The 7,548-nt window shown below is 50.1% G+C and overlaps 1 pseudogene; it reads right to left on the bottom strand.

Annotated features, from left to right (window-relative positions):
* Positions 1–1,178: 1,178 nt before the first annotated feature.
* Positions 1,179–1,295, bottom strand: LOC126472023 (5S ribosomal RNA; annotated as a pseudogene).
* Between the last annotated feature and the right edge of the window lie 6,253 nt (positions 1,296–7,548).

Here is a 7,548-nt window from a genome sequence, read left to right as displayed (position 1 = left end):
TTTAAAGTAAAACTAATATCTGACAACAATATATTACTTACTCGTTACATAAATTTTACAAGGAAGTTTTGGTATTTAATTATTTATAGAGTATATCCGATATAAACGTTACAATATTTCACAATGCGTGGTTTATACCATCAGATGAAATTTATGGATGTCAATGGTGAGTCAGTATATGAACCATTCTTGGAATTCAGTAAGGCAAACATATTTTCTCATTTTTGCACAATTCAGATAATTTGTGCGCCAACGTAATGATGAAGCTCTCTCTACAAGGTATAGACCTCAAGTGATCTCTATTGACTGAAATCTGTGTGTGTGTGGTATCGTCCAGAGAGTGCAGTGCCACCTCAATCACCAATGTGAATCGATACCCTAGACATTTTCGAGGGCTCGCTGCAATGAGCAACAACCAATGGGAGGCACTCCCTCTCAGTATAACAGCACCCTGCTTGTGGTGTCAATACAGTGTTGAGGATGGAAGAGTTCAGCAATGAAATAGGATGTATGAGCAGTTAAAGTTTCAGAGGAAATGAATTTTCGTAAACGTTATGTTCTGTATTGCAACAGAAATGTTTGTTAATCTGTACATAGAGTGGTGCTTTCATAGTCAATGGCAGCTGTCCGCTATCAAGTAATCCAAAGGAAAGAACTACGTTATGTGTTGTAGCTTGATGAGCCTTCTCCCAAACCAATCAAAGCACTCACACGTATGGCCAGACGAAAGTAGTTCTGTCTCGTCGTAGCAGTGGGGTCCTATGATGGTCCGGTGAGAGCATCTTAAAGCAATCAGCCGAGAGCGAATCGGGGATGGAGAGCGGTTGGTCAGGGTAGGGAGGGGAGGGGAGTGTAGAGGGAGGTTTGACCTTGACTTTGACCAGAACCCTGTTGTAATCTGGCATTGGAGAAAGCGGCTGACATTCCTGTTCCAATATGCCTGCTACTACACTACTAACTACTTCCAAACGAAAAAGCACTCCGTCTGCAGGCCACAAGTGGCCCATCGGTACCATCCGACCGCCGTGTCATCCTCAGTTGAGGATGCGGAAAGGAGGGGCGTGTGGTCAGCACACCGCTCTCCCGGTCGTTATGATGGTTTTCTTTGATCGGAGCCGCTACTATTCAGTCGAGTAGATCCTCAAATGGCATCACGAGGCTGAGTGCACCCCGAAAAATGGCAACAGCGCATGGCGGCTGGACGGTCACCCATCCAAGTGCCGGCCACGCCCGACAGCGCTTAACTTCGGTGATCTCACGGGAACCGGTGTATCCACTGCGGTAAGGCCGTTGCCTTTCTTCCAAACGAGCCTTGTAAATATTAACAGATGAAATGCCTGAAAAATTTTATTTTTGCCGTCTATCAATAACGTTGAATTGTGCGCCTTTCTTTCAGACAAACATTTGCCTGGAACACGACATATATTCACGAACTTGATTCCGAGTGTGCTGAAGATAGCTGTGTCGTAGGTAAATAACAAATTGTCCGTATATTTCCGCCCTTTCACGCTCCATGCATATTCCAGGGTATTTCTCTAAGTGACGCACCCCACCATGTGCACTCATTTGTATTCTGGCAGAGTGCGCACGTGGAGCAGGCTGTTATTTTGCTGTTTCCCGAGACAGGTGGGAGCGGCGCAAAGGGTATGTGCTGTTGTGGAGTGTCCAATAAAGCAGTCAGCGCGGACGGTCTCTTAATTGGCAGAGAGCGGTGAGGCCGGCCACACGAAAACAGCACGCGGTGCGCTTGCAGCTGTCGCCTTTTTATTAGGTTTGCTCTCGACTTGATATAGTAGGGAAGCGCATCTGGTGGAAAAGCGCGGTGAATTACTTGCGCCTGTAAGTGAGAAGGCTGCCTCTTCCCACATTCAATATACACTCCTGGAAATGGAAAAAAGAACACATTGACACCGGTGTGTCAGACCCACCATACTTGCTCCGGACACTGCGAGAGGGCTGTACAAGCAATGATCACACGCACGGCACAGCGGACACACCAGGAACCGCGGTGTTGGCCGTCGAATGGCGCTAGCTGCGCAGCATTTGTGCACCGCCGCCGTCAGTGTCAGCCAGTTTGCCGTGGCATACGGAGCTCCATCGCAGTCTTTAACACTGGTAGCATGCCGCGACAGCGTGGACGTGAACCGTATGTGCAGTTGACGGACTTTGCGCGCGGGCGTATAGTGGGCATGCGGGAGGCCGGGTGGACGTACCGCCGAATTGCTCAACACGTGGGGCGTGAGGTCTCCACAGTACATCGATGTTGTCGCCAGTGGTCGGCGGAGGGTGCACGTGCCCGTCGACCTGGGACCGGACCGCAGCGACGCATGGATGCACGCCAAGACCGTAGGATCCTACGCAGTGCCGTAGGGGACTGCACCGCCACTTCCCAGCAAATTAGGGACACTGTTGCTCCTGGGGTATCGGCGAGGACCATTCGCAACCGTCTCCATGAAGCTGGGCTACGGTCCCGCACACCGTTAGGCCGTCTTCCGCTCACGCCCCAACATCGTGCAGCCCGCCTCCAGTGGTGTCGCGACAGGCGTGAATGGAGGGACGACTGGAGACGTGTCGTCTTCAGCGATGAGAGTCGCTTCTGCCTTGGTGCCAATGATGGTCGTATGCGTGTTTGGCGCCGTGCAGGTAAGCGCCACAATCAGGGCTGCATACGACCGAGGCACACAGGGCCAACACCCGGCATCATGGTGTGGGGAGCGATCTCCTACACTGGCCGTACACCACTGTTGATCGTCGAGGGGACACTGAATAGTGCACGGTACATCCAAACCGTCATCGAACCCATCGTTCTACCATTCCTAGACCGGCAAGGGAACTTGCTGTTCCAACAGGACAATGCACGTCCGCATGTATCCCATGCCACCCAACGTGCTCTAGAAGGTGTAAGTCAACTACCCTGGCCAGCAAGATCTCCGGATCTGTCCCCCATTGAGCATGTTTGGGACTGGATGAAGCGTCGTCTCACGCGGTCTGCACGTCCAGCACGAACGCTGGTCCAACTGAGGCGCCAGGTGGAAATGGCATGGCAAGCCGTTCCACAGGACTACATCCAGCATCTCTACGATCGTCTCCATGGGAGAATAGCAGCCTGCATTGCTGCGAAAGGTGGATATACACTGTACTAGTGCCGACATTGTGCATGCTCTGTTGCCCGTGTCTATGTGCCTGTGGTTCTGTCAGTGTGATCATGTGATGTATCTGACCCCAGGAATGTATCAATAAAGTTTCCCCTTCCTGGGACAATGAATTCACGGTGTTCTTATTTCAATTTCCAGGAGTGTATTTATTTGGTGATGTGTTCAGAGAATTTCAGAACCACATTGCGCAATATGATACAACCCGTTAATCTTCATTGTTACTGGTAGATTCAGTAGAAGCATACTTGGCTTTCACTAATTAAAGAAAAAAGTTCGAATCATGAATGACTGAAAACTAGACGTTCATAAACTTCGTTTGTCGGCATTAGAGGTTTATTCTAACAAAATTTTGATACACACACAGAAAACAGACTAGCAGTTAATTCAACATATGATAGATTATCACCAGGTCAACATAAGCAAAACACCAATAACGAAATTAATGTCACACTTTTAGGTGAATTTTGCGCTGTTTGGAACATCCTGGCAGATTAGAAATGTGTGCCGGGCTGGGTATTGAACCCAGAACCTTGCCTTTTGCTTGCATTATTCCTACAGAGCTCTTGCTTTAGAGCCTCCACCCTCCTCTACAGCCCTTTCCCCCGCTCAGCAACATTTGCCTTCGTGGGTATGGACTTGACTTCGTCTGCCATGTATAATAAATTGTCAATTTTTTGTGAATAGCATTTTGGAAAATGAAATTCTTCTTCGTACTGAATGTAAAAATAGAAATGTATTTGAGGGGTTACAATGAAATGAATACCCCTAGCTGAAATGAATATATATATAGTTAAGGCCTCACCGGCCATTTGACCATCTTCTTCTGTGTGGATGCTCAAACAGTGCCCCAACGCTTACGGGAATCGGCAACTAGCCGCGAGTAATGAATATAATGGGCAAGGGCACTATGAATATAGTGCTGGACAATCAGTTGGGAATGTGGGTCTCACGGGGGGTCCCTGCAGTCGCACTATTCTCTGTGTCCTCGGTGGCTCAAATGGATAGAGGGTTTGCGATGTAAGCATGGTAACTCAGCGCGTTCGGTCAGTGGGTCAGCTACCCTCTGTAATAAATAAAAACTGAGTGAAAGGATCAACGAAGAACCTTAACGGTTGTCATCGGACGTCCGCCGTGAACAAATTCAACGAACAATATAGAACAAAAATGAGATCAACAAAAAAAAGATGCATAGAGCATCTGCCATGTAAGCAGAAAGTCGCGGGTTCGAGCCCCGGTCGGGGCACACATTTTCAACTGTCCTCGCTGACTTATATTAACGCCTGTATGCACTTAAGGCTACTCATTTCATTGTAATTTCATTCTAACAAGCTGCGTGGTTGCCGATGGTATCTGTTGCTTCGGACATGTCCGAAAGAACAGGTACCATCTTCATATATATTTGAGTGGTTCTGTAGTCACAGGTCGACATAATTTTTTTCTTCACGCAATCACCCGTTCCCTGGCCGAAGAAAATCTTCGACCAGTAATGATACCTATCCAGGAGCGACTTAAGAACCGCCTTCACAGCTATAGTTCCATCAGTAACTCTGTCATGTCTTCCAAGCTTCTCTGGTGTATTGTATATGTTGTTAGACCAGCACGGAAGAAAGGATAATGTAGAGAAGTGTGCGTCGTGCCTGGATAGCTCAGTCGATAAGAGAATTGTTGCGAAAGGCAACGTTCTGGGTTCGCGTCTCATTCTGGAACGCAGCTATAATATGCCACGAGGTTGCAAAACAGCACACCCTCCTCTGGAGAGTGAAGGATTCAGTCCGGAAACAATCGCCTTGGATGTGGCTAATCGAGTTTCGCCAAAGCATCCCTTCTTTCAAAGGGGGAACTCCAGGAAGGTATTGTACCTGGGTCTCGATGGTCGCCGAGTGTTGTTGACCTCCTTAGAAGCCACAGCGTTGGTGCGGAATGGAAGACAGGACAGCAGGTACGATGAAACAGCTCTTTGGCCGTTAATGAACCACACAGGCAGTGAGATTAACAAGTTTATTGAACAGAATTCACGCAGCAGCCAAAGACGTCGTCTCAGTTGTGTGGGATGTCTTCAGCCAATCGAGCCCGCCTCACCACAATACTAGTTGGTGTTACTTGCATCAGTTGCCATATGGCTCAAGCAGTTCCAACAGCTCGCCGACATCCTGAGGCGCAGTAGTCTCGAACGTTAACAACCGATGACAATAGATCAGGAATGAGATGCTCCCGGGTACAGTCGGTGAACCGAGGACCACTGGATGGTGTTCTCGAGTCACCTGAAGTCAGTCACAAGTAGGTCCCCAGCTGCAAGGCACCAGTTCAACTCCCGGTACCATCAGGACTAGTCGCAGCCCACAGGCCTGTGGCAAGCCGAAACAGAATCGAGTAGTAGTTGAGGCTGGAAGTCACTCGTCGTATAGACGACTGGCGTAAAGTACGACGGGTGGAACTTTAATAGTGGCAACCATTTATTTACAGCTCGTACTAAATACACTCCTGGAAATTGAAATAAGAACACCGTGAATTCATTGTCCCAGGAAGGGGAAACTTTATTGACACATTCCTGGGGTCAGATACATCACATGATCACACTGACAGAACCACAGGCACATAGACACAGGCAACAGAGCATGCACAATGTCGGCACTAGTACAGTGTATATCCACCTTTCGCAGCAATGCAGGCTGCTGTTCTCCCATGGAGACGATCGTAGAGATGCTGGATGTAGTCCCGTGGAACGGCTTGCCATGCCATTTCCACCTGGCGCCTCAGTTGGACCAGCGTTCGTGCTCGACGTGCAGACCGCGTGAGACGACGCTTCATCCAGTCCCAAACATGCTCAATGGGGGACAGATCCGGAGATCTTGCTGGCCAGGGTAGTTGACTTACACCTTCTAGAGCACGTTGGGTGGCACGGGATACATGCGGACGTGCATTGTCCTGTTGGAACAGCAAGTTCCCTTGCCGGTCTAGGAATGGTAGAACGATGGGTTCGATGACGGTTTGGATGTACCGTGCACTATTCAGTGTCCCTCGACGATCACCAGTGGTGTACGGCCAGTGTAGGAGATCGCTCCCCACACCATGATGCCGGGTGTTGGCCCTGTGTGCCTCGGTCGTATGCAGTCCTGATTGTGGCGCTCACCCGCACGGCGCCAAACACGCATACGACCATCATTGGCACCAAGGCAGAAGCGACTCTCATCGCTGAAGACGACACGTCTCCATTCGTCCCTCCATTCACGCCTGTCGCGACACCACTGGAGGCGGGCTGCCCGATGTTGGGGCGTGAGCGGAAGACGGCCTAACGGTGTGTGGGACCGTAGCCCAGCTTCATGGAGACGGTTGCGAATGGTCCTCGCCGATACCCCAGGAGCAACAGTGTCCCTAATTCGCTGGGAAGTGGCGGTGCGGTCCCCTACGGCACTGCGTAGGATCCTACGGTCTTGGCGTGCATCCGTGCGTCGCTGCGGTCCGGTCCCATGTCGACGGGCACGTGCACCTTCCGCCGACCACTGGCGACAACATCGATGTACTGTGGAGACCTCACGCCCCACGTGTTGAGCAATTCGGCGGTACATCCACCCGGCCTCCCGCATGCCCACTATACGCCCTCGCTCAAAGTCCGTCAACTGCACATACGGTTCACGTCCACGCTGTCGCGGCATGCTACCATTGTTAAAGACTGCGATGGAGCTCCGTATGCCACGGCAAACTGGCTGACACTGACGGCGGCGGTGCACAAATGCTGCGCAGCTAGCGCCATTCGACGGCCAACACCGCGGTTCCTGGTGTGTCCGCTGTGCCGTGCGTGTGATCATTGCTTGTACAGCCCTCTCGCAGTGTCCGGAGCAAGTATGGTGGGTCTGACACACCGGTGTCAATGTGTTCTTTTTTCCATTTCCAGGAGTGTAGATACGTGTTTCAAAGTTTTACTGACCTCCAAAGTAGTTACCAGCATTGCGTACAACCCGTTGCCAGCGATGTGGAAGTCATAGGATACTCTTAGCAATACCAGCTGTGTTGACAGTTCAAGCGGCGCGGTCTACTGTCTGACGAATTTTTAGCAGTTCTGAAGCGAATGCCGTGAAGTGTTTCCTTCAGTTTAGAAATCCAATTGATCTCACGAGGGCTTAAGTCAGGGGTGTGCAGTAGGTGGTACAGCACTTAGCTACCCCATCAGTCAAACAAATCAGTAACAGCTTGCACTGTACGTGCGTTGAGCATTGTCCTGAAAAATGATGGTCAGGTCCTGCAGAAAGTGTCATCACTTCTGTCTCTATACTGTTCATTTTTGGAACACAACCTACGACCAGCTTAGAGGCAGAAGTGATGACACTTTCAGCAGGACCTGACAATCATTTTGCAGGACAGCAGGTCAATGCAGGACAGAGAAAACTGTTACTGA

This window comes from Schistocerca serialis, chromosome 3, assembly GCF_023864345.2.
Source record: "Schistocerca serialis cubense isolate TAMUIC-IGC-003099 chromosome 3, iqSchSeri2.2, whole genome shotgun sequence".
Classification (NCBI taxonomy): domain Eukaryota; kingdom Metazoa; phylum Arthropoda; class Insecta; order Orthoptera; family Acrididae; genus Schistocerca; species Schistocerca serialis.
Note: the sequence above shows the minus strand (reverse complement) of the source record. Positions and strands in the feature narration are given on the sequence as shown.